The 26,238-nt window shown below is 44.2% G+C and overlaps 1 protein-coding gene and 1 non-coding gene across 10 annotated transcripts in view; both read left to right on the top strand.

Annotated features, from left to right (window-relative positions):
* The window catches only part of LOC126482274 (protein held out wings), a 423,674-nt gene that overhangs the window by 257,175 nt on the left and 140,261 nt on the right, over positions 1-26,238 (top strand). The gene's annotated exons all lie outside the window — the stretch shown is intronic.
* Positions 2,052-2,126, top strand: Trnas-cga (transfer RNA serine (anticodon CGA)). The gene has a single exon. It is a non-coding gene; the product is annotated as a tRNA-Ser (tRNA).

Genomic DNA, 26,238 nt, shown 5'->3' on the forward strand with positions numbered 1-26,238 from the left:
CCAAGCTAGTTTCTAGGTCAGAGGCCGGCGTCACGAATCGGCGTATTCGCATTATGCCGCTGCAGTTTGTCCGCTGCAGAAATTGTATTACAGGGTGTTTATAAATTAATATCGGGGTTTTAACGCTTTACAATATTTATCATATTAAACTTAAGGTACAAATGATATGTCAAATGAAAGGGCAACTCAAAACAGTTTTACCACGAACCTTATAAATGTTCAATGTGAGCACCATTTGTCACACGGCACACATCAAGTCTAAAGCCGAGTTCTTCCCAATCGTTGATAAGTGTGTCTTCAGTCATTTTAGCAACAGCTGCTTCAGTCTGGTTTCTTAATTCAGGGAGGTCTGCTGGTAGCGGAGGCACGTACTCACGACCCTTGATGAAGCCCCAAAGGAAAAAATCGCATGGCGTTAGGTCGGGTGCACGTGGAGGCCATGCAAAGCAAGCCCTGTCATTTGTCCCCTTGCGGCCTATCCAGCGCTTGGGTACAGTGGAGTTCAACCAATCGCGTACTTCGCTATGCCAGTGCTCACATTGAACATTTATAAGGTTCTTGGTAAAACTGTTGAGTTGCTCTCCATTTGACATATCATTTATAATTGTAAGTTTAATGTAATAAATATCATAAAGCGTTAAAACCCCGATATTCATTTATAAACACCCAGTATTTTCACTGGGAAGAGTGGGAGGCTGCGGAAATGAGTTCATAGTGCAATGAGACTGTATGCCTTCTGGTGCCGTTACGGCCACATTGCACGCTGAGGAAATAATAAAACTTCGGTCTTGGCCACAAATATACATTAAAAGTAAATGCTCGTTTGTAGTCCCTCACTGTTGTACTTTCAGTTTCTACACGACACTATAATTAACATTCAGAAAGACATAACCTGCATGTTTTTATAACGACAATATAGACGTTTACTGTTAAAACCGGTCGCGAGAAAGAAAACGCTGTGTTGTGAAAATGTGCATTTTCGATTTCTTTCTCGCACTCGGTTTCAAGTACGATTGGAGGGCATGTAAATCATTAGACAAATTCCTTCTCCCACGCGCAGTCTTTCTCCTGATACAGAGGGTATTTCACAATTCAAGCTACGCACTCCTCTGGGTTGTAGACGGGACTTAGTAGATCAAGTTTTACATAACAATCCACGCCCGGAAGCGTCACCCAACGACGCTACAGAGCGTAAAAGTGGTAGGCGCCGGTGTGTCTAAATGTATGTATAGACAGGGTGGTTGAGTGGAAAGTTGTAATCGAAAACCATTCTGATACCTCTGACAGTGGAATACATGCACCAGTAATGTTGTTGCTAAGGTTGTCGGTGTAGGGTTGGCAACTTTCAGAGATGGTAGTATGAACGAAAACAAGAAAGAAGTCTAGTAAACATGGGCTTTAAAATGCATACCTTAAGAGCTGTGAGCACTTCCTCTATAGAAGAGAGATATGTTTCACACTTGCAAGATGAACAAGTGTTCATAGCTCCTCAGGTATGCATTTTAGAGTCTATGTTTACTGAACTTTTTTTTTCTTTTTTGGACCATACTACCACCTCAGAAAGTTGCATGAGTAACAGTATTTACTCTCCGAGGTATCTGAATGATTATCGCTTGTAACTTCATACTCGTTCGTTTCCGAACCATGGACCCTTACCTTAAAACGATAAATTTATCCTCCTCCATCATCCTAGAAAATTTGTATCATCACAGACTCAGCACATTTACAGGCGCCGCGTGTATAACTTTGACGCTCTGTAACGTCAGTTGGTAAAGCGCTTGCCCGCGAAAGGCAAAGGTCCCGAGTTCGAGTCTAGGTCCGGCACACAGTTTTAATCTGCCAGGAAGTTTCATATCAGCGCACACTCCGCTGCAGAGTGAAAATCTCATTCTGGAAACATCCCCCAGGCTGTGGCTAAGCCATGTCTCCGCAATATCCTTTCTTCCAGGAGTGCTAGGCCTGCAAGGTTCGCAGGAGAGCTTCTGTAAAGTTTGGAATGTAGGAGACGAGGTACTGGCAGAAGTGAGGCTGTGAGGACAGGGCGTGAGTCGTGCTTGGGTAGCTCAGTTGGTAGAGCGCTTGCCCGCGAAAGGCAAAGGTCCCGAGTTCGAGTCTCGGTCCGGCACACAGTTTTAATCTGCCAGGAAGTTTCAGGTCTCTCTCATACCCAATATACCAGTCATCCTAACCGATTTAACATTCATTTTAAGAGACTTCAGTTCGCAATCGAGGTTTGTTTGCAACAAAAATGAACGAGGCTGAAGGTCAGAGAGAGAGAGATATGAAGATAGTGGGAGGAGGGGGAGAGAAGGAAATTGATATAGAGAGGGGAGACGGTGGTGCACAGAGTAGGGGAGAGGAAGAGGAGATGGACAAAGAACGGGGGAAGAGGAGAGGGGTAGAAAGAAAAGGGGAGGGAAGAACTTGCGATGTATATCCAATTCCTATATACGTGTTTAGCAATTGCGAAAGATTGCCAGTTGCGCTAGTATTTATTATGTTTCTTTAATCCTTACGCGATTCAGAATTAAGCCATTTTCAAAAGGACAAAATTTCATTGATACGAAGTATCACGTCGAAGTTATTCAGATGAAGCATAAGTGCAAATTTAGGAGAGTATTTTAGCAGAGCAGAGGCGTATGGGGTATCCTTGTATCGACCATACGGCCCACAAATGGGGTAATGCACTGACATAAGCGACTGAAGAAGGGCAGATTGTTATGGCCCAACACCTGGGAGCGAGCATTCCGGAAACGGCGAAGATGGTCGGCTGTCCGTTGTCTACACAAATAATATGACTATACGTAAATACTTTTTTTCCAAGTTTTGAGATGTATTGACCCACAATTTTCCATTTAATAATTGCCACATGACCGTAATTTTCTTTAATAAAAGTAGTTTTACAGACAAAGAGGACTATGATGTCCAAGAGAAAAGATTACCTACCTATTGGACAGTTGCTTGATCATGATAGAAAACGTACAGGAGCAACATGGATTTGTCCCATTTTAGAATACTCTTCAGTTGTGTGGGACTCTTAACGAGAGGACTAACGGGGGATGTTGGACGTGTCCAAGTAAGGGTTCCACGAACTGGGCCACGTTTCTGTGACTCAAGGAACAGCGTTAAGGAATTATTGAAAAAAAATCTGGAATTGGCAGCCCCTTGAAGACAAGACGCCAAGAGTACTAAGTTTAATGAACCAATATCAAGTGAAGAATCTAAATATAGTTTTTGGTCCCCTACGAATCGATCCCGTAATGATCGTGAAGACACAATTACACTAATTACAGCTCGCACAGCCGTGCGGCTGGTCCCGGCGGAGGTTCGAGTCCTCCCTCGGGCGTGGGTGTGTGTGTTCGTCCATAGGATAATTTAGGTTAAGTAGTGTGTAAGTTTAGGGACTGATGACCTTAGCAGTTAAGTCCCATAAGATTTCACAGACATTTGAACAGCTCGCACAGGAGGAGTTAGTCATTCTAATCGCGCTCCTTGCGCGATTGGAATGGGAAGAAACCCTTAAGTCCGCTCTAAACGATAAAATTTGTTAAACTTGCAATTTGCTATCGACTTGTTTATCAAACAAAAGATCTGTTGTACCAAGATGCTAGTCCGGCAAGCAACCATTTACTGTTTGATAAACGCGTGCGTAATAAATGGCCCTCAATCTCTCGAACACACCAAGCACGGTCTATGCTTGACAAGCACACCAAATAAATCGGCACAGTGACAAATAATTTGACAATGTCGTGAGGTTGGAAAGGTGTTTCATCTTCTGCGAAGGTCTTAACATGTATCATCCCAAGTATCATCCCCGATGGTTTTCAGAGTAGATGTCGAAGACGCTGTGCATGGAGAAACCTAATTAATCCCGCACGCAAAATGGCTGCTGCTGATGCGTAAATGTATACCTGTATGTTGCTGATACAGGTATTATAAAACAGAGTAGCGCCTTAGTTACGCGCAGCGTTATATAAAGCGGCGAGGGAGCACAGGGGGACGGCTGTGCACGTGTTGTGCTGGCGCAGGTGACGCGCCGCCGCCCTCTGCGGCAGAGGCTCAGCTCGTAGCTGGCCGCTGTTGCTCTTGGTCGGCCTTGGCCTTGGGGTGCTGTGACGTCACGCAGAGGTGCAGCCGGCCGGCATTCCTGGTGCCGGGTCAGCGGCGGCCGGGAGAAACGGAAAACCCGCGCCAGGCTCTTCACTCGGACCATCTGCGCCTCTCCCGCCGTCCCATGTCCTTACACCATGCGCTATGGATGCTAGCTTACTGCCAGCTATCGTACGTCGACCGGGAGCTTTGAATCAGTGAGTCTCTGGTCACCTATTGCGTTTCTTTCAGTTTTCTCAGAAATCCAACTTGCTTTGTTTGCGTAATTTGTTTCTTTGGAGCTAATCGGCACATTATCGTGCAAATGGTTCAGTATAACAGCATGCAGTGTCTCCACGGGCCTAAACTCGGCTTCTGTTGCCACTGCCAACACAGGTGTTCAGTGACGAGACAAAACTAGTTCGTTGCAAACCAACATCCTCTGCAGCGGCCTTACAGCTGTGGACGCGCCACGAGAAGTGTGCTGTCAAACAAGGCACACTGCAAAGTCCTAGCGGCAAACATCCGCCGCGTCACTCTTGGCGTGGTAAGCGGACCAATGTTGGCAGTTCGGACTGTAGCGTCCGCGCCAGCTGAGGTGCCTGCAGGATGCTGGAGAGGGGTAGTACTGGATGATGACGGGAAACGTGGCAGTGTGACAAATTTCTTGTGGTGGCCATTATCACAGTAGCTACATATAAATTACAGTAGTTCAAAAGACAAACGCCTTTTGCATGCTACACGTTAAGTTATTGAACTTGTGCACCCAGGTGCGTTTCGCGTTAGATACAAGGCATCTTCAGTGGGTGTGCTGAAATGTTACAAGATTTTGCACGTATAAATTATAGATTTAAAACAGTCCACTGAGGTTTTTATAATCTAGTGGAAAAGGACTTACAGATCAGCATGTAACTCATTATTTGTATTGGAAATAACGAATTACTTGTTGATGTATTGAACTGTTTTTAGTCTGTGATCTGTATGTGCAAACGAAAAAAATCTTGTAATATTTGAGAACGCCCACTGAAAATGCCTTGTAACTAAGGCGAAACGCACCTGGATGCGCAAGTTAAATAAAATAACTTAATGTGCAGCGCGCAAAGGGCGTTTTTCTTTTGAACTACTATACTTCAAGGCGGTATGAGTTCGTTTTACGGTAGCCCCCTTCGACACATTTCTCAGCTTATCTGTTCTCCAAGATTTTTTGTTTATGATGCAGCGTTGTTTCCTAAACCCCATCCTCAAGGTTCAGCTCATACGTCACAGTGAGCGAGATTGCTGTGCCACTAAGTTTATTATACGCACCACGAAATGACTACAAAGATACTTGTATATGTTAGAGGAGTCGTCACAAGACTAAACACCACGTTCTAAATTCTTCTACGTCCAGGAACATGTTGCTGTATGGTGTTTGAGTAGCTTTTAGTGGTCAGTTCTAGATGTAGAAAATTTTACTGAATTTAGTTTTTACTGTTGCTTGCCCCTTGTTTCCTTATGTCGTTTGGGCGCTACGTTTATTTATAATCACTGTTTATTTGACAACGATTTATTATTAATTATGTAAATGTCACTCTTTCTTCTTTCACTGAAATTACCCGAGAGTAGACTGAACAATCTCATAACGCTGTAGTACACTGAGGACGTCCAGTAAGAAATATAGTCATGGCTTCCACTCAACAGTGTCTGTTGATTTATTCGCTACCAAGTTTAAAGTAAGAGCGGCGCCATCATCATACACGTCAGCACGTGATGTATCATAGCAGATACATCCTGTTACTGTAACATAGTACACCCTGGTGAGGTGAGCTACCCTTAAGGGTGATGACTGTAAGAACGTTATAGATATTTCGTGGCGATTGTCCGTCGTAAAGCCGTGCAAGAATAAATCCCAGCTGATTACGTTTACGAAGGGTCAAACAATTACTGACACATAAACGTAAATGTTCTTTATCGACTGGGTGAAAAAACCACACGAGTTCAGAACTGCACAGGAAAGAGGAAATTCACTTGGCCACAAAAATGCCTGTACAGTGGGAAAACTTAGGAATCTAAAGTCAGAACTGCTGTAGCGTAAACGCTATTGAGTAGATGTGGCATCTGCTGACGACAATATCTAGAGTCCGTTGAAATGATCATTGCGTCTGTAGACGCGTGTTCGGCAAACGTCCCGGACTCGCCCTTTAGAGATGTAATGCTTACGAATTTTCGCACTGTACGTTCTCCATGTTGCGGAAAGCCCAAAAGTGAAGTTTCGGCCGAATGGGAATATCCTTGGAGGAGTGGGGCGACGATTATTCGTAGATACAAGAAGATATTCTGTGAAAGGGCTTGGAGTAATTTGGTAATATATTGAATGATAATGGAAATTATTTTGAAAAGAGAAACAATTTTTTTATTGCAAAACGTACTTGAGACTTTACTTTGCATCTTTCACTTTCGTGGCAATATTCCGCTGCTTGCAGTTCCCCAGGATATATTGTAGACTTAACCAAGTGTGTGAACGGATATCAGTATATTCTTCATTCGTGTGGCCATAGTGCCCGTAGTTGCTTTATAATTCATGAGGGTATTTGATCCGTCGTTGCAACTACAAAAATGCTTGATTTTATTTTTTTCCACTAGGCGCGTTTCGCTTTATTGAGGTAAAGCATCATCAGTGGTGTGTAATTAAGTTTATTTACATTTTGATTTGCTTTCTTAACGAACTGTTTTTCGATCTAAAGAGCAAATCGAAATGTAAATAAACATAATTACAGATCACTGATGATGCTTTACCTCAATAAAGCGAAACGCGTCTGGTGAAAAGATCACGCATTTTTGTAGTTGCAACGACGGATCAAAAATACCCTCATGAATATCAGTTTGTCTAAGTATCTTTGCACGTGGACAAGATCGAAAGAAAAACATGAACACTACTTTGAAAAATCTGTAGTATGAAGCGTTTGATTCCAAGCTACTTTTGGACTGCTCCAGTGACTTCATGGTGACTAAGGTCCCCTTGTGTGGACCCGCACGAATATAGTCGCACTGCGTCACGCACACGCAGAACTTTGCCTGCTGTTGCGAAGCGCAGCTGTGCTTTAACTTTTGCCGGAAATTTGGCGGAGGTGCAGAGGGAGGGACGTGCCGTGAGTTTGCCCGGGGCGTCGGTTCTCACCATGGCACGCGAGGCCCCGTTAATGCCCGAACAAGGGCGCAGTATTAACGCTCCGGCGGAGGAACAGGCCGCTGATTCATTCACCGAGAGCTCCTCTTTCCGAGAAACCCACTTTCCCGGCGCACTCGCTCCATTCCTCATTTTTCTTTGCGCACGTAATAGGACCACAAAGCCACTTACAAGGGGGGGTCTTGTTACACGCGCCTTAATGGGAGGCACTTACGTCATGGAGCGACTAGTCACCGTACCGTCGCACGACTGCTGACACACTACTCTTGTAATTAGCACGAAAAACTCACGATTAAAAACACGTTGCTTACACCACAGCCACCGTCTTGACACCTAAAGCGAGAACATCTGTATGTTCAAAAACACTTTCACCTATAAACGGAACTGTCATGAACCCGAGATTGGGTGGAGCACCACAAAGCTTTTACTAGGCAAGGATCAGTTGAATCGCCAAGATTTTACCCACCGATAATAATTAGCTTGATGTACCGCCCAGTAGTATATCGTCAATTAGATGTATGATGTGTGTCATGTGTAAAATATCATCAAGTCGTTAGATCGATTGACCCTTTTCGTACGGCAGTTTCAAAGAAGTTGTGCATCTAGGAAATAGAGAGAGTGAGTCCGATACCACGCTAAACCGCGAATCTCTGTGAATGACAGACAGAAATTTGAGTTATATAACTGTCAGCTGTACAACTGTCATACTCCCGTAATATAATATTCCTGCACTTCCTCTTACCTGGCTACATTAAAGGCAGACTGGAATTTTCCGTCGTCCGAACGGGATTCGATCCGGCGACCTCCTGGTTTCAAGGTACTCGTGGTACCGATGACCACCAGTTCAGACGCTTCAGAGTAATGTCTGAATGGTTCCCCTAAATACAGGGTGGTTATAATTAAACTTTCGCCTCTGAAAAACGACTGATCGTAGGACAGTAAAACTTGGTAGAAACATTGGTAAGAACTTGCGGGAGACAACAAATGAATTATCGAAAGAAACGCGTGAGGATTTCCATATGACTCATTCATTGCGTACCATGTTTACGTTCCATATTACAAACGTTGTTAAATGGGACGACCACCGCCCATCTTCAACCACAGCAACCTGGAACCGCAACAGAGGATAGCATTTCTCAATTGTTCGCAGCCCTTGTCGATCGGTGGACCGCGGAATTTTCAGCTGTCGTGAAACGGCTCGTGCACTGCTTGAAGACTGCACATTGCGTCCAGCTTTCTCAGGCATGGTAACAGTAACTTTTTCAGCAGTTTGTGGCGCAATTGCCCGTCGGCTTCTCCCAGGAGCAGTTCCCACATCGACGGTTAATTCGAACTTCCGAATAATTCCCTTCAACCCCTGTGCTGAAAGAGGACCTCTCCGTATTCCTTTAATATGTCGATACCTGCGAATAGCTGCAGCGCTTTTGCTATTGTTTTGATAAAACAGCTTTACCAGTAAAGCCCAGCTCACCGTGTCCAGACCCATGTTGACACTCTGCAGCTGTAGTGCATACTGTAGCTGAAAGGCACGCGTTAACTCACGCAAGCTAGAGATAGGTCTGAAACAGGATACGTAATGAATGCTATAAAGAAAAGTACGTAGCTGCTGGAATACTTAACTTTAATCCATCCTTGTTGTACATCGCTATTGACGATACAAGTGAGACTGTGTAGATTCAGGCAATAAACTACTAATGGCGCCTTGCTAGGTCGTAGCCATTGACTTAGCTGAAGGCTATTCTAACTATCTGCTCTGCAAATGAGCGAGGCTTCGTCAGTATGCATCGCTACCTACGTCGACCGTACAACTGGGGGGAGTGCTAGTCCGTCTCTCGAGACCTGCCGTGTGGTGGCGCTCGGTCTGCGATCACTAACAGTGGCGACACGCGGGTCCGACATGTACTAATGGACCGCGGCCGATTTAAAGCTACCACCTAGCAAGTGTGGTGTCTGGCGGTGACACCACACTGATACCCTACGTCCCCGTACCAGTAACGCCTAATGGCAAGTCACGACACTAACGCCACTACTGACGCAAATCCTGCAGCGCACAGTATGAAAATCAGGTGCACATACGTTTAACGGTTTTCCGTCTATACTGGCTCAAGTAGCGATAGTTTATCTATAACCACCCTGCAGTTCGCGATCATGATTCCATCTCTGTTAACTTCATCATACACAGCTTCAGTGAACAAGATTTTCACTCTGCAGCGGAGTGTGCGCTGATATGAAACTTCCTCACAGATTAAAACTGTGTGCCGGGCCGAGACTCGAACTCGGCTCCTTTGCCTTTCGCGGCAAGTGCTCTACCATCTGAGCTACCCAAGCACGACTCACGACCCACAACCCGCCCTCACAATTTCAATTCCGCCATTGCCTCGTCTTCTACCTTCCAAACTACACAGAAGCTCTTCTGCGAACCTTGCAGCTTGTCGTGCTTGGGTAGCTCAGATGGTGGGCCACTTGCCCGCCAAAGGCAAAGGTCCCCAGTTCGAGTCTCGGTCCGGCACACAGTTTTAATCTGTCAGGAAGTTTCAGATTCAGTGCAGCTAACCTGTTCGGTTGTCCTGGATCATGGACACATACAGCCAGATTAGAATTTTGTGGATGGGTGTGGTGAGAGCGAGCGAGAGAGAGAGAGAGAGAGAGTGTGTATGTAACACAATAATTGATTTAAAATATGCTGTAGTAAAGTAAAAAAAAATGTTTGCGAATATCTGCATGTGTCAAGTTTAATGGCGAGACTGAATGAGACTATTTGATAAACAAAATACATTGGTGAAGTATAAAATAACTATTTATGATTATCATAGTGAGTTCGTGTTGCGCCTTTTCTTTTTATAAAAAGTCGAAATAGTGCAGTGTGTTGTTAAACTATATTAATCTTTTGAGGCCAAAGGTTTGAAGTAATTTAAAGATAATAGAATTACTGAGAGTATTATTTTTTTTAGTATCTAGAGTAAATGATAATCAACGAGCAGTAACATGATCTGTAATTTTGCGAAGCAGAAACGGCAAATAAGTGAGTGTGTTTGCACGCTGAGCTGGGTCAGTAGAAGGCTGTGTTTCGGCCGTGGCACTACAAAGCTGACGTCATCAAAGCACTGTCAGACCAATATCTCCAGTCGGCCGTGACCGCTGCCTAAAGATCGTGGAGTCGCGTCGACGTACGCTGTCGAGTTTGTAATGGCGAAGAGTTGGCGCTGTTTGTTTGGTACTAGAGCCCACAACTGTTGTAATATCAATCCTCCTCCTTTACTGTTGAAATTATTTTTGTATGTTTCTGATTTGTTGAAGCCTCTCATGAAGCCTCCAGCAGCGGAAGACGGACTTACGCTCATAAATCAAATACCAACAATATCGCAAATACCGGCGGCCGTGAAAACCACCGTTGTATGATCGCTCCAAAGGTGTTGTATTGGGTTCAGATCGAGACTGCGCAGGCCAATCCATTTCGGATATGTTTTTGTCTACAAGCCATAACGTCACATATGCTGCTTCATGCTAATACAATCAATCATCGTCTCCTATCTGTTCTTCTAATATACGCAGTGCACAATGCTGTAAGAAGTGTTCGTATCATTCCGCATTTAGTGGACCACACCGTAAGCACCAGAAGTAGCACCTCGTCCGTACTGCACTGTTGGCAGTAAATATGATAGCAGGTAACATTATCCACGCATTCCAAACCCTTTATTGGATGGACACAGGATACAGCGTGATTCATCACTCCAAATCACTCATTCCCAATCAGCCATTGTCCTGTGATTGAGCTGGTCGACTTGAACCCTATTCTTTCCATCGTACTAGCTGACCTGCTGGTAGCACAGTGGGACGCGCGAGTGATTCCTTCCACTGATTTTATACGTTTTCTACAGCCACCCTCCGCAGTGCTCAGCGGTCCGCCTGTCCGTCAATACATGAAGTCTGCCTGACTTCGGTTTAATTGTGGCTGTACTTTCAAAGCTATTTCTCTTCACAACCCCTTCAGCAACAGTAGCCTTGAGCTGCCTTAGAGGGGTTGAAATGTGTCTGATGGATTTATTGCGCAGGTCGCATCCAGTGATTCGTTCACGTTCGAGGTCTTTGACAAGGGGACCGCATAAACTTTCCGTCACTGATTTGATCCATATTGACAGGTTGTGTAGCTCGCGTCTAGGACTCAAACATATGTGAACAGGAAGACGCAACTCTCAAACGTTTTCGAGAAACTCGAGTTTGACAGTTTTACGGCTGCTTATGTATTTTGGATGGACGCGAAAACTCGAACAGTCCGCAGCCGAGCGTGTAGGGACTTAGTTTTATAAACGCGAGGTCCATGGAGAGAATCTCCCTCCTGGCATTTATTTTGTTTCATTCCCCAGCAGTTTAGACTAAAGATTTATTATGACTGTGCAAATTATCGCTACTGAATGATTCATTTATTGGTTTCATAACCTTAATGCTGAAAAAAGAAGAGAGTTTCTTAAGCGGATTGGAAATTTTAAAAAAAGGATACACAAGAGCTTTCGATCAAATCAGTATTGTCGTTGTATTTATATTATTATACGAGGGGCGTTTGAAAAGTCCCCGCAAAAATAAAAACTACTTACGTGTTCGGGGTAAACTTTTTTTTCGACATAGCCTCCTTTTAGAATTACACATTGTCCAACGCTGTTCTAATTTGTTGATCCCTTCCAAATAATAGGAATTGTCCAAGTCTGCAAAATAGCTGTTAGTTGCTGCAATCACCTCCTCGTTGGAATAATACCCTTATCCCGCCAGCCATTTCTTCAAATTGAAATTGGGGAACAAGTAGTTGTCCGAGGGAGCTAAGTCTGGAGAATGAGGGGGGGGGGAGGATTGAAACGAGTTGGAATCCTATTTCCATTAATTTTGCGACCACTGCTGCTGAAGTGTGTTCTGGTGCATTGTCGTGATGGAAAAGGACTTTTTTGCGGTCCAATCGCTGGCGTTTTTCTTGCAGCTCGGTTTTCAAACGGTCCAATAACGATGAATCATATGCACCTGTAATAGTTTTACCCTTTTCCAGATAGTCGATGTGGATTATCACTTGCGAATCCCAAAAGACAGTCGGCCGAAGGAATGATCTTCGCCTTTTTTGGTGCACATTCTCCCTCGCTAACCCATTGTTTAGATTGTTGTCTCAGGAGTATAGTAATGTATCCATATTTCGTCCACAGTGACGAAACGATGCTTGAAGTCCTGCAGATTCTTCCTGAACAGCTGCAAACCATCCTTGCAACACTTCACAATTCCGTTTTTAGTCAAGCGTGAGCAATCGCAGAACCCATCTTGCGAATAGCTTTCTCATGTCCAAATGTTTATACAGAATATTATGTACCCATTCAATCGAGATGCCCACAGCACTAGCAGTCTCACGCACCTTAACTCTTCTGTCATCCACCACCACATCATTGGTTTTATCAACGATTTCTGGAGTCGTAACCTCCACAGGGCGTCCAGAACGTTAAGCATCACTTGTGCCCATATGGCCACTCTGAAAATTTTGAAACCACTTCTAAACTGTTCTAATCGAAGGTGCAGAGTCACCGTAATATTTATAGAGCTTCTCTTTAATCTCATGAGGCGTTTTGCCTTTCATAAAGTAATGTTTAATCACCACTCGAAATTCTTTTTCGTCCATTTTTGACAATCTCTGGACTCCCTTGATTCACACGAATGGCAAAAACAAAGAAATAGATCATATGGCTTAAACTTGGTGTGCGCTCTTTCCAAAGATGATACTAACTAAACATGACCTCGATACGCGCCGGTGGTGCCATCTCTCGGACTTTGCATGGACTTTCCGAACGCCCCTCGTATCTACACGAGGGACGAATATGTGTAATCTATGGAGAACTGCAGAAATCAGGATTGTGATAAACAATAATTATTGTGGCATACAGGACTTGTAATAAACAACGATTTTTTAAACGTGAATTTTTTATTTCAATTTTCTGTTGCAAAACAAATTTGATTTACCGTACATCTGTAAACGGTTCTCTGTCATCAGTCAATTTCACCCCGCTGTACCACTCATACGTGTTGTTAGAGTAACGTGGGCATGATAAAAAGTACCGGCAGGGAGATTCGATCCACAGACACGGTGCTTACGAAACAAGGAGCTTAATCGACCCGCTGTGGAATCCTTGATTACTAGGGACCGTACGATGTATATAAGCACGCCTAAAACTTACAAGCTCGATTTTCTCGAAAACGGCTGAGAGTTACGTGAGAGTTACTGTTTACATATTTTGGAAGTCGTCGTAACGCCTTACACATCCTGTCGGCATGAATAAAATCTGTGAGGGGAGGTTGGTACGGTGCCGTTGTGAACGCTCCTGGCGGACACTGCTTCTCTACTGACAACGCACGCGGCCCCATTTTTCTGGACTGGACAGTTGAGTGGTTCAAGTCTATCTTGACAGTAGGGGTCAGGTTCAAGTCGATCTTGACAGTAGGGCTTACCCAGGCAGGCATTTCCTATCACTGCGTATGATTGTGAGTGGCGTTGGGCGTCTTGGTGGATGGTATGAGTCGCGAGAGGAACTGGTGGTGGTGAAACTGCGGTGTTGACATGTGATTAGCCGATCAGGGCAACGGGCCGCTTGTAATGGTCGCGTATGTCATTCGGTCGTCCTAGTTGCTGGACGAGGGGATTGTCAGAAGTGCGGGTGGTGGCATAAAACCGGCTCGCCGCTTGCTAAAAACGCTCCTTAACTACTGACAACGCAGTACTCCGCGCCTACTTTCATACCAGCGGGTTAGAGAGCCTGTATACAGTGTGTGGCCATAGGTGAAGTTGCCTGTCATTGGTTGATTAGCTTCGGCGCCATTTTTCTGCCAAACGTCTCTCGCGCTTCCTATGTTCGCCGTGGTTCTGAGTTGAAATGAAGTTCAGAGGACTTTTGGAAACGATTAAATGGTATTTGAATTATTGAGAGACTTGTTATGCGTTGTGCATGCATGTTCGATATAGTTGTATATCGTTTTTAGTACGTAATTAGCGTTTGAGTGCGTACTGGTAGCATCGCAAGCTTTTCTGAAGCCAATATCTGACAGTCCTTGCTGGAAACGGAAAGTTCCTGTAACTGTTGTGCCATGCTCATTCGTCTTTATAGCGTCAAACTTTATTTCGTTCCGAATCAGAACACTAGGCATTATTTTGGTTTCAGTATTATTGCCTGACTGTTGACGCAGGCAAGTTGTAAGCACGTTTTCCGCAGTTGTCGTGGTTGCTGGAACATTATTTCTAGTAAATAATTGTAGGTACTCTTCAAGACAGTTTTTAATAGGCCTGCTTACTATGGGGTAGAAGCGATACAGTAGTTTTCTTGTTATATTTGGTCGTTATTACAGTAGCCTACATTTAACATTACCTGATTTTTGTAATATTTTTCGTTTGTTATCTACGAGAGGTGTTCAATAGATATGAAAGAAAGTCGTAAGCAGTTGTTTACTTGTGACATGCAAAAAGTTTGAAGACGTGACAAAAATACTAATACGTGTCACACTTTTTGCATGTCACAAGTAAACAACTGCTTACGACTTTCATTCATCTGACGTAATACAGGTACGTTAAATCTTTAGCGTTATGCACTTCCGATAAAAGACAAATGCTATAGACTATATTTTTTATTTACGTTAGTTTCATTGCCAAATGTCTAGTAAACTAACTTCAAAGGACATAAATGCAAGTAACGAATGATTTTTAAAGCTACTGTATCAAATTTTCCTGTGCTGTTCGTAGTAGGCTACTATGAGTATATTATAGCTGTAAAGAAAGGCATTTAACGAATGATTCCGCCATATTGTCTTGTGCTTTTGATTAGGTGAGTGTGTACTCTACTCCACTACTGACCATTCAAAAGTCCCGCCCGCAGTTTGGCAGAAAAATGGCCGCCGTATCGTCCGGTTGGCCACTCTCTCCCTATACAGGCTCTCTACAGCGGGTCCGCCTTTAGTGACATCTAGTAGTCAGTTCAGCACTACATACTGGTGTCCTGCTACTTTTGATCATATACAGTGTTTTTAGGTGTGTGTGTGTGTGTGTGTGTGTGTGTGTGTGTGTGTGTGTGTAACAGCTGTTACAGAACACGCTTTCTCCTTCTCGCCGACGATAGTTTGTTTAGTACTGTGGCGCGTGCAGTGAGAGTGGTTTGAACCTGTGTATCGTGGTTAATGGGTGGGACAGGAAGGCGACGCTTGCAGCAGTGAGAGTAGGCCGGCGTGTGAGGAGTTCTGTCTGGCCCTCTCGCACCTTGGGGGCTGGCTGGCCGCCTCCCACGCGGCCAAACAGGAAGCGGCCAAGCCAAATACACAGCGCTTCGCAGTGTTTATGCGCGCGCCGTTTACTCTGCGCTCCTTTCCCGGCTCTGCGCAAAAACCGGGCCCGTCCCCGCGCGGTCGCACACCGCCCTCCCGCACCCGCGGAATTACCGAACTTCCTGTTTTTCCACCTGCAGCAATCTTCTCCTACTGTGCTGCCCGAATCAGTGTATTCTACGGACAGGACATTAAGAATGAGCGTTCGCCCGGTAACTTGTTTTCCACATAATTCTCATCTTACATAACTCACGGACAGAGTAGTATCCGTTTAAAAGATTTTCCTGTACCTTGAGTCAGAGGAATCTCTTACGCGGAAATGTACAGAACTAACAGGAGACCGCACCTACTAATTTATGGTAAATACGGGAAGTGGAAGTGCTAGAGGTGGGAGCTCTAGATGGCCAAAAGTTTTTTGAGTGGGGGGGGGGGGGGGGAATCGAATTGGCCTGGTGCGAGTAAGGATAGCGCTCTGTGGTTCCGTACAAACTTTATTATGTGTATGGACAGTTGATCCATCCCAGGAATCGAGACTTCCGACGATTTTTGCCTGTTATAGAAATCGATACTGACAACGTATCGGTCCCAGAAATTCCAAGACTTTCGAGAATATTTTAAGTTTCAGGTCTATAACATATAACAATAGAAATATTTTTTCGTGTAATGTAATTACAGATGCAATATTTTTAGGTTTTTTCCCTTTACTTGTACTGTGAAACTTGCTTCTTGACAAACTTCATGATTATAGGCCAACGGGAAGTGCCCATGATTATAGGGCCAGCGGGAAGCGCCCTATCGGTTTTGATGAAGAGTTTGAGTGTATCAGAATATGTGACGTAAACGGCTATATTTGTTTACTGCACTGGCCTAGAAGTTTCCATTTACTAGATCACCAAGGGACGATAGATCAACTTCATAAGTCTACCCATTGATGAGAAAAAGGGTTCTTGACAGACAGACAGACAGACAGACAGACAACAAAGTGGTGCTACAACGGTCTCGTTTCTGCAGACTGAGGTACGGAATCGAAAAAGATGGCATTTTTGGAGTGGGTCGGGCGAGACATAAGCCATTTAAGTTTGCGTAGGTTCAAGACAGCCGTTGGCACAGCGGAAAGTGTACACAGCTATAATCTGGCGGTCTTGATCACTTTTTATTTTCAATTTTTGCGTTACTTATGCCGGAAAGAAACTGGAATAATGCTCAATATGTTGTATGTATTAATATTTTCGTAAAAGGCATGAATGGAAGGGCAAAGGAAAAGTTGGGATTAAAAATAAAGCCCTTTTCTTTTTTGTCTCATGAGGAGACAAACAAATCCGCAGTAAAATGAAGATATTTTGTCGTGATGGATTGCCATCAAGCTAGGTGACTGCGCGAGTTATCGTGGTATCACAGTTCTCAGTTCTATATGGAGACTATATTAAACTCCTTAAAACTAGAATTGAGAGAGAAACCGAGGAAGTAGAACAACAGAGTGGCTTTGGGGAAGAAAGGTCTTGTATCGATACTATGTGCAGCATTAGACTAATGACTGACAAGAGATTGGCAAATAACTTGCAGACACACATCGCTTTTATAGACATATGGAGGTAACAAATTTCATCGTGTCTGAAACAAATAATTGAGTATTCGTCATTTTGTGTCGTCGTGAAAGGCCTGGAGCCTTTTTCTGTGTATGAGAATATAATTCCATTCCGGCTCGCTGTTCTAACTTTCTTTTGTTTCTTTCTGTGTTGCAGGTAAGGACGATGGCGGCAAGGGGGCTTCGGCTGCAGTGCAGTCCCAGAACTGAACTGGATCTATGCTGCTCTGTTAACCGTGTGGATGACAAATGTGAGACAGCCGTACGCTTCTTACTTGTTTGTATTAGAAAATTATCTCGCTTATTGCTTGTGGCGACGTGCCGAATTTGAAAACCGTTGTAATTAGTTGGTCAGTTCGAGTGAAAACGTGAATGACTACGTTACCGTTGACTTAGAGATCGTGCTCCTTTATAGAAGATGAACCAGGAACTCCACCCACAAACTTCTCGAAGTGGTTCCAGGAAGCCTTCTGAGTATTTCGGTACAAGGAAGCCACAGTCTCCTAGAGCACAACAGTGCAGATGGCTGCAACATGCGATGTGCATCTTGTTTCCATTCGCTCACGCTTCCTGCTATTGACAGCATCAGTTATCTTCTTCCGCGTTGTCCTCAAGTCTGCATTTAGTATTTTTCGGTTCTGTCAAGGATTTTATTTTCCAGCAGTGTTAGTTGTGCGTTAACGGTGACTACATAATAGTAGTAGGGGCAGGTTTGCCAACGGCCTTGCCGCAGTGGTAACACCGGTTCCCGTCAGATCACCGAAGTTGTCGGGCTGGGCTAGCACTTGGATGGGTGACCATCCGGACTGCCGAGCGCTGTTGGCAAGCGGGGTGCACTCAGCCCTTGTGAGGCAAACTGAGGAGCTTCTTGATTGAGAAGTAGCGGCTCCGGTCTCTGATATACGACCGGTAGAGCGGTGTGCTGACCACATGACCCTCCATATCCGCATCTAGTGACGCCTATGGGCTGAGGATGACACGGCGGCCGGTCGGTATCGTTGGGCCTTTATGGCCTGTTCGGGAGTAGTTCAGTTTTTGTTTTTGTAGGGACAGTTTTTACTGGTGACGAGTTGGCCGATATACACCTTGTGTATGTATTCACTGAGTAAAACGGAAGAGCGGTTCAAAGAAGCCTGTGCTGAGCTGTTCCCGCACTGGCGGCAGTCACATGAAAGTACCGTTTCGCATGACCAGAAATGTGTTGCATTACACTGTGTTTTACATTTTGGTCATTGCGTATTACAGACTTCTTCATTGTTGTGAGGGTATTATCACAGAAACAAGTGCGATTGCGACAAAAAAACGTATAAATCATAAATACATCATTACTGCCAGGGACTGTGGATACGTTACACCAAAATACTCAGATGGTAATCTTGAACATCCTCGAAACGTTTGTCGGTGGACTTCTGGTTCACTCTGTATATAAAACAAATAGACGTAGCAAATATTCGAAAAAGACCTTGAGGTCTCATTGTCCTGCGTAAGCAGTTTTATTTTTGCAAAAACAGCTTTTTTATGATTTAGCTGTTAGCTAAATGCGCTGTTCTGGAGATCCAGCAAGCTACCTGGCTGTTAAAACAATACCATAAACTTGAAGCACAAACGAGAAGTTATATAGTGTAGAGGTGGAAATAGTTTCAAGTGTCTGTCCGGCCACCGTAATTTGCCTCAATTATTTGAGTTAAATTCTGGTAATTTTCCTTCAGTAGCGCCATTGCCATTTTCATTTCCCATCACTGGCGCAGTTAAAATAGTGTTCTCTGCAGTGGCGCCTAAGACCGTCTGAGTAAGCAATACTGTAATAAGCAATTGTAAAATCGTATTTAGTGAAGGGCATACAAAAGACATTAAGTTCTGATGGTGTCACTCGGTAGCTTCAGATCACTAATCCATTGATGATGCTTTTGAACTCCGTGCGGCCTTCACAAGGTCTTACCACATGCAAAGAATTTACACAGCCGAATCGACATAGTGAGTTGATTATTTTTGCCATGTAGGCAATACAGAACATTACACTAGAGGTAGAAGGAATGAAGTAGTAAGGAAGTTCAGGGATTTGCCGAGGTCTTCTGGGTATGGAGGACAATTTCTTATTAGACAGAGACGCGCAAGGAAATAATTCTTAAATTTTTGACAGGACCGATCGTGGCACTCATCTTAATACATTTAGTGAAAACACGGACAAATCTGGCCGACCGGACGGAGACTTGAGCCTTGCAGCTTCCAGATCACAGCCCAGCGCTGAGCCATGCCCCCGCCCCGTTTGGTCAGCTGTCGGAGCGTCTTCCCAGAAGCGGGGAACTGGATGTCTTGCTAGGAACGAGACCACACTTTGCGTTGTCAACAGATGTATCACCGTTGGCGCCTATCACTGGTTTGCTCTTTGCTAGTACAGCTACACGGTTGCCTTTTGTTTCCACAGGGCAGAGATTCCTAGCCGCGATGCGGAGTGTTCGCTGTAGCGCGCTTCCTGTATGCAGGGAAGCACAACTGGTGATGATTCTGATTTCAACTCTCATGCATTCGACTGCCGCTACGCAGGTACCTTCCGCGCTATATTCGTATCTCACCTGCACCACTTCTGCAGTATTTCTATTTCTTCGCCCCGCGCAGTTGGCTTACAGCGTGCTGTGTCGTCATTAATCTCGATCGAACCCCATCATTTCCCTCCTTCCCCCGCCCCCCCCCCCTCTCTCTCTCTCTCTCTCTCTCTCTCATTACTTGTTTAAGCATTTTGCCTTTATTCAGTCTTTTGATATGTTGGGATTCGTTTCATTTTGATTTTATACATCTTTGCTCACAGGTTTTTTCTTTCTATTTGTATCTTGTATGTCAAGTTCCTTTCTTAAAAAATTCTGTGTTTGATCGCTGGGAATAAAATCTTCTGCTGTTTCAAAGTCTATACCTTTTTGTTATCTAACCGTCATCCTTTTTCGCCTGTCTCGCATTTTCTGCGAGACATTGTATTACATTTCATTAGTAACGTAAGCCTACTTTCTATTTTCCTTCCTTTTCAAAATTTGTAAGCCGAGTTCATCAGACAAAACTTCCGTTGGTGGAAAAAATGTGACCACCAACTGCATTGTGGTATTTTATGGAATTAAAAATGAACGATGATCGATAGTTAAAGACCGAATCGCTTTGGCTCTCTTTACGAATACTGATTATTTCGTGCTAAGCCGAGCATCTGGTGCGTTTTACACACTAATTTCCGGCGTCCTTCCATCGTAAGACATTCAGGTGCTCTCGTCGTTTGCCATCGTTTAAATTAATTGTTAATATCCCATTGTCAGCTATCGTAAACAGTAAATTTCTGATGTACTAAAGTGATTACCACTTTCTGTGAACCGCCAAGAACGCTGGCTGACAAGAGTGCGACTGGTTTCGTAATCAGGAGTGTCTCTACAGCGCCTGACGCCACCTCGCTGAAAGGTCACCGCTCGTTGGCGCTTCTACCTCCGGGACGTGCATCCGCCCATTCTGAGAGGTGCGCAGCCGCGAAGGATGAAACCACGCTCTGCCCTCCGGGGAATGTCCACGTCAAGCAAACAGACCGTACCGGATCCACGACTACTTCAGTCATCGCCCTCCATGGAACTGAAAGTCAAAGATTACAGAATAAATTTTAAGAACAGCGCAAGGTTCCAGGGACAAAAATGCTAAACAGTTTTTGTAGCTTCCTTCGGAATGAGTAATGTTACTACACAATTTCTATAATATGACAATTCAAAAGATCGATCGCGTCGTCACCGGAAACAGAAAATCGATGCGCATTGAAACGTCACTCACGTCGTAACATCCCAGGAAAATTAAGCAAGGGACCACAACTACCCGACAGCCAGCTGTAATGCAGTAAACTTAGGCTTTCCGTACGGCCAAAGAAGAAGTAGCCTATTACGTCATGTCTGGTGACCGCTTGACCTGGAACATCGACACCACCACATATCTTTCATTGGTCATGCTGTATATCAGGTATCAGGTGGCGCAGTGGACTCGCATTCGGGAGGACGACGGTTCAAATCCGCGTCCGGCAATCCTGATTTTGACTATTTCTCGACTCCTATACTCTTGAACACCACATAGGAAGAACGAACACTTGAACTTTCCCGCGCAGGCTCTGAGTTTTCTTATTTTATTACGACAGCCATTTTCCCTGCGTAAGTGGAGTCGTCAAAATATTTTCAGTCGCAGGATGATGTTTTTTGTTGTGGTCTTCAGTCCGAAGGCTAAAGAGGCGAGACAAACATATAGTTCATGCAGAGGGGTAGCAGCCTTTACTGTAATTTCAAGGGCAACGGTATGGATGATTGACTGACCTGACCTTTTAACATCACCCAAAATGGCCTTGCTGTGCTGGCACTGCGAACGGCTGAAAGGCAAGCAGAAACTACTGCCGTAATTTTTCACGAGAGCATGCGACTCTGCTGTATTGTTAAACGATGATGGCGTCCTCTTGGGCAAAATATTCCAGAGGTAAAATAGTCCTCCATTCGGAACCCCTGGTGGGGACTACGCAGGAGCATATCGTTCTACAGTTTCGAAAGGTAAAATTGTTTAAAAAGTCTCGCTTCAACGAAAAACGCCTTTTTTTTATGATTGCTATGCGAAGTCGCTTATCGCATCCATGGCACACACTCCCCCACTTCGTGAGAATAGAATACGTGCTGTCCTTCTGTGACCTTTTTCGAAGTCCTCCGTCATTCCTGTGTGGTAAGGATCCGCTACCGAACATAATTACTCCAAAAAAGGACAGACACATGTAGTGTAGGCGGCCTCATTAATAGGATCGTTGCATCTGCAAAGTATTCTCCCAAAAAATACCAATGTCCTGGGTGAAGAGATCATAATTTTTGTAGCGACTTTGAGGGTTAAGGCAAAATACGATTTTATCATTACGTCGCCCGTGACGCAGGAATAATGTACTTGCTCGACCTATTTCCGTGATTTTTCTATACCACCGTCGGCATTTTGCCTTTTCCATACATCATCAACCGCACAGATAATCACATCACATCACACCGCAGTCGCCTTCGTGAACAAAAATAAACGCAAGATCAGTGGCATTCCGCTAGAGGCATTTGTGACGGGCAGAGTCCTCCCTGGGCATTTAGCTATACATAGGTATAGTCACCTCAGGCTTTTACCGTGTCTATTTCTGAGCTATTCACTATGTTAACGAGGATTTTAAGTGCTTACACATATAATTTGAAAATGTCATGGTCAAAAGAGTACTGATAAAGGGATGAGATGGCGAAGAGATGAGATTGCTCGTCTCCCAGGAAGTTAGTACTCTTATCGCGTACCAGCTGCAGTACAATTAGATGGCTCTGAGCACTATGGGACTCAACTGCTGAGGTCGTTAGTCCCCTAGAACTTAGAACTAGTTAAACCTAACTAACCTAAGGACATCACACACATCCATGCCCGAGGCAGGATTCGAACCTGCGACCGTAGCGGTCACGCTGTTCCAGACTGCAGCGCCTAAAACCGCACGGCCACTGCGGCCGGCAGTACATTTAGAAACGAGATAATTTCTGCGAAGCTTCGTCTTCGCCAAATCTGGTTGCCTTGCGCAACGACATTTTGGACAAATTTAATATCGCATGATTCGTGTTTAAATTATCATATGGTGTTCCACGCTGCTGCCATTACGCATATTTCATTTCAGCCTAGAATGCGGAAGGGCAGTTAAGTGAATGAAGCTGCAAAAAGGAATAGTAACGCACATTTTCTTCCAAAAGTGTTTCCGCCACGAGACACGAGAACAAAGCAGCTACAAAGAATTATAAGGATGTTCGAAGAAACGAGGCCCACACATTCTTTCCGACTGGCTGTAGGGGAAATTCCGTTGGCTATCCCAGTACCCCTCCGGCGGAAATTCCTGTGACTCCGTTTAGCTCCAAACGACGCAGATTTCGCATTCCATCCGAATTGTGATAGCTGTTCAGTAGCACCCCTAAACAACCACATATTTATAGACCATGAGGAATAAAGCTATTCAAATGAGGTCCTAATAAAGTTGAACAGGGAGTAGTTGGAAAAAAGAGAACGCATATCACATTACCTCTTTTGTTAAATACATTCTTTTTAGCGTTGCAACACCATTACGGCAAACATAGTTCGACATAGCAACCTCTCCAGAGCCATTAGACGCTTTATGGTTAGTTACATGTTCCATAGATCATTTGAACGATTCTTTTATCGATATGATGTGGAACGAGTCAGTTTACAGACTATGTGTACATGTTTAGTGTTAATATTAATGAACGCGTTATGTTTTTAATCGTACTCGTGCAACAAGTGTTCTTACTTGTTACCAGTTTTTATTAGTAATTCGTCAATGGAATAAAAGTTGTCCAGGAGAAATTGTTTTATGTTAGATTTAAAACTTACTTTGCTACGTATCAGATATTTTATGCTATTGGGCAAATTAAAACCAAAAAAACCTTTGAGCCACTGACAGCTGTAATAATGGATATCAAGGGGAAAAAGTTATTGTGAAAATGAGAAAGGGTTCACCGGACGGTATCATTTGGTACATTAAATGTATTCGCAGTTGCGGGCAACCATCAGCTGCATAATGGAGTGACGACAAAGAAAATTTTTGCCGAACCGGGAGTCGTACCCGAATTTTTACGCGACCGGTCGCCTTAACCGCTTTGGCCATCCGTGCACGACTCAGTCAGACCCAAACTTTCATATGTGGTCATTCATTCGTCACATCCTGCCATCGTATACGTCACGTAATTCCCATACACGGGGAGTACATTCCAACTTCAAGTAGCTACCTCGTATCGGCGGATATATACGATATTGGGGTGCCTGTGTTCTTCAGAAGTACGATGCAGTGTCTCTTCGGACATGCAGGCACAGAAATTTCGTAATTATTATCTGAATTGGAACAAGGTTGGTACACAAGCAGAAATCGATAGAATGGTAGGGTTTGTTGCCAAGAGTTATCAAGCTGCCTAAATAGTTCGGGCACGTAACGTCGGATATCGTGGACACCATACAACAGACAATCGCGGCAGCTGCTCTCCATGTATAGGTGCGACTGTCGCACCTGAAGACAACAGGCAGCTGTGTTGAATATTGTGCAGTTTCCATGACAACATACGGATGCTGCGCCCGAGAACTATCGGAGCACTTGTTACGCCGAGAAAGCCTCATCAAATAGTGCATTATACCTGTTATTGACAAGACGTACTACATGCAAAGTTGGGTGTTACGGAGTCTAAAAAGTAAAGACGGTGTCATTTCCGACACTAAAAGAAAGAAAAATGCTTTGGAAGAGATGGGGCCATCCGAGATGCACCTAAGTTCACAATGAATGTGCCGAAAGAAATATCAAAACACGAAACTACCAGAATCAAAAACCGCTGCCCCCATTACACGTAATTAGAGCGCTGTAAAATTCCGTCACAGTCGTGTTAGATTTAGACCACTACTGCCTTGCATAAAAAATGCTGTTCCTTTATATCAGTGTGACGATGACAGGCACTCAGTTCCACCAGTCACAGCACATTTCAAAAATCACACGCCAGGTAAAACTGAAACGAAATACAAAATGATAATCTCACGTATTGTCGTAATCCTGTCATAAAATACAGTTCTAGATAACGCAGTGTTCTTGCAAGAAATATTTAGTGCCATGGCACTCATAAAACTTACTTCCTACGGTGCAGAAATAAGGATAGAAAATTATAGCGCCATTCGCCTCGGAAAAGTCAAAGAAAAATTCAAAAAGGGTCTTGCTTGCAGGATACAACAGATTTCGTATCAGGTTCTGCGGTGAAGGTTCTCTTAAACAAGTGTCTTTGTATTGTATGACTAAAAGTTCCAGCTCTTCTGAAGGCCCGTATGTAACAAAGTGCGTATCCAGAATGAGATTTTCACTCTGCAGCGGAGTGTGCGCTGATATGAAACTTCCTGGCAGATTAAAACTCTGTGACGGACCGAGACTCGAACTCGGGACCTTTGCCTTTCGCAGAAGAGCTTCTGTTAAGTTTGGAAGGTAGGAGACGAGGTACTGGCAGAAGTAAAGCTATGAGGACGGGGCGTGAGTAGTGCTTGGGTAGCTCAGTTAGTAGAGCATTTGCCCGCGAAAGGCAAAGGTCCCGAGTTCGAGTCTCGGTCCGTCACAGAGTTTTAATCTGCCAGGAAGTTTCAAAGTGTGTATCGTTTGTGAGGGTCAGAAAAACACAAAGGGGAAATATAGTCTGTTTCAGTGGCTACGTTGGTTACGTGATCCGTGCGGTACTCCGGTACAGTCTCCTGAAACATGAAGTAACTGCGGAAGATACAAATAACCGCTGTGTCGCTAATGTTGACGCACACTTTCATTTAATAACGTAATTGTGTACCGGACTTCTCTGCAACTTTCACTTAACTACTAATGCAGTAATCTCTCCGCCTTAGCTTTAGTTCTTAGAAAGCACATCAGTTAAATTACAGAAGCCACAGCCCTTGACGAAATTTTTTGTTGAGTTGGGAAGTTCATTTATTATTGTTTGGTCTCAGAGTCAAGCCTTGGGTATACGTGGTGAATGTCACTCTCATTGCTGTGCGTTGTCAGCCAGGTGTTTTTGTTTGGTCATTGCAGAAAAGAAATGGCTTCGTAATACGTTTCTAGCTTTCACCTCGGCCATAGCGTCCTTTGCGTTGCCCCTTCCACTATTGTTTGCCTGGGTGGTGATATAGTTCCGGATTCCTCAGTGTGGAAATACAAGAGCCGACAGAATAAATCACAGAGCTGGCGATTACAGATAATTTCTCCGCGCACTCGTATTGTTCTGTCACCAGACAAGACAGACCACCCTCCTCGTTATTACAAACTACAGCAACTAACGCTTCTTCATACTCAGTCGTCCACACCCACATTGTCTTCCCGTTCCTTCTGTTCCAGTTACCCGCTGACGTGTTGTAAACTTTATTCGTCGTTTCTCTGTTGTTCTTTGTTCACAACCGACGGAGGCAGTAAGACTCGTGGAGCCCCGAATTAACTTAAGTGTTCTTAATAACAACGTGTGAAAAACTAACGATAAAAAACTTGTTGGTGCAAACAACC

This window comes from Schistocerca serialis, chromosome 1, assembly GCF_023864345.2.
Source record: "Schistocerca serialis cubense isolate TAMUIC-IGC-003099 chromosome 1, iqSchSeri2.2, whole genome shotgun sequence".
Taxonomy (NCBI): domain Eukaryota; kingdom Metazoa; phylum Arthropoda; class Insecta; order Orthoptera; family Acrididae; genus Schistocerca; species Schistocerca serialis.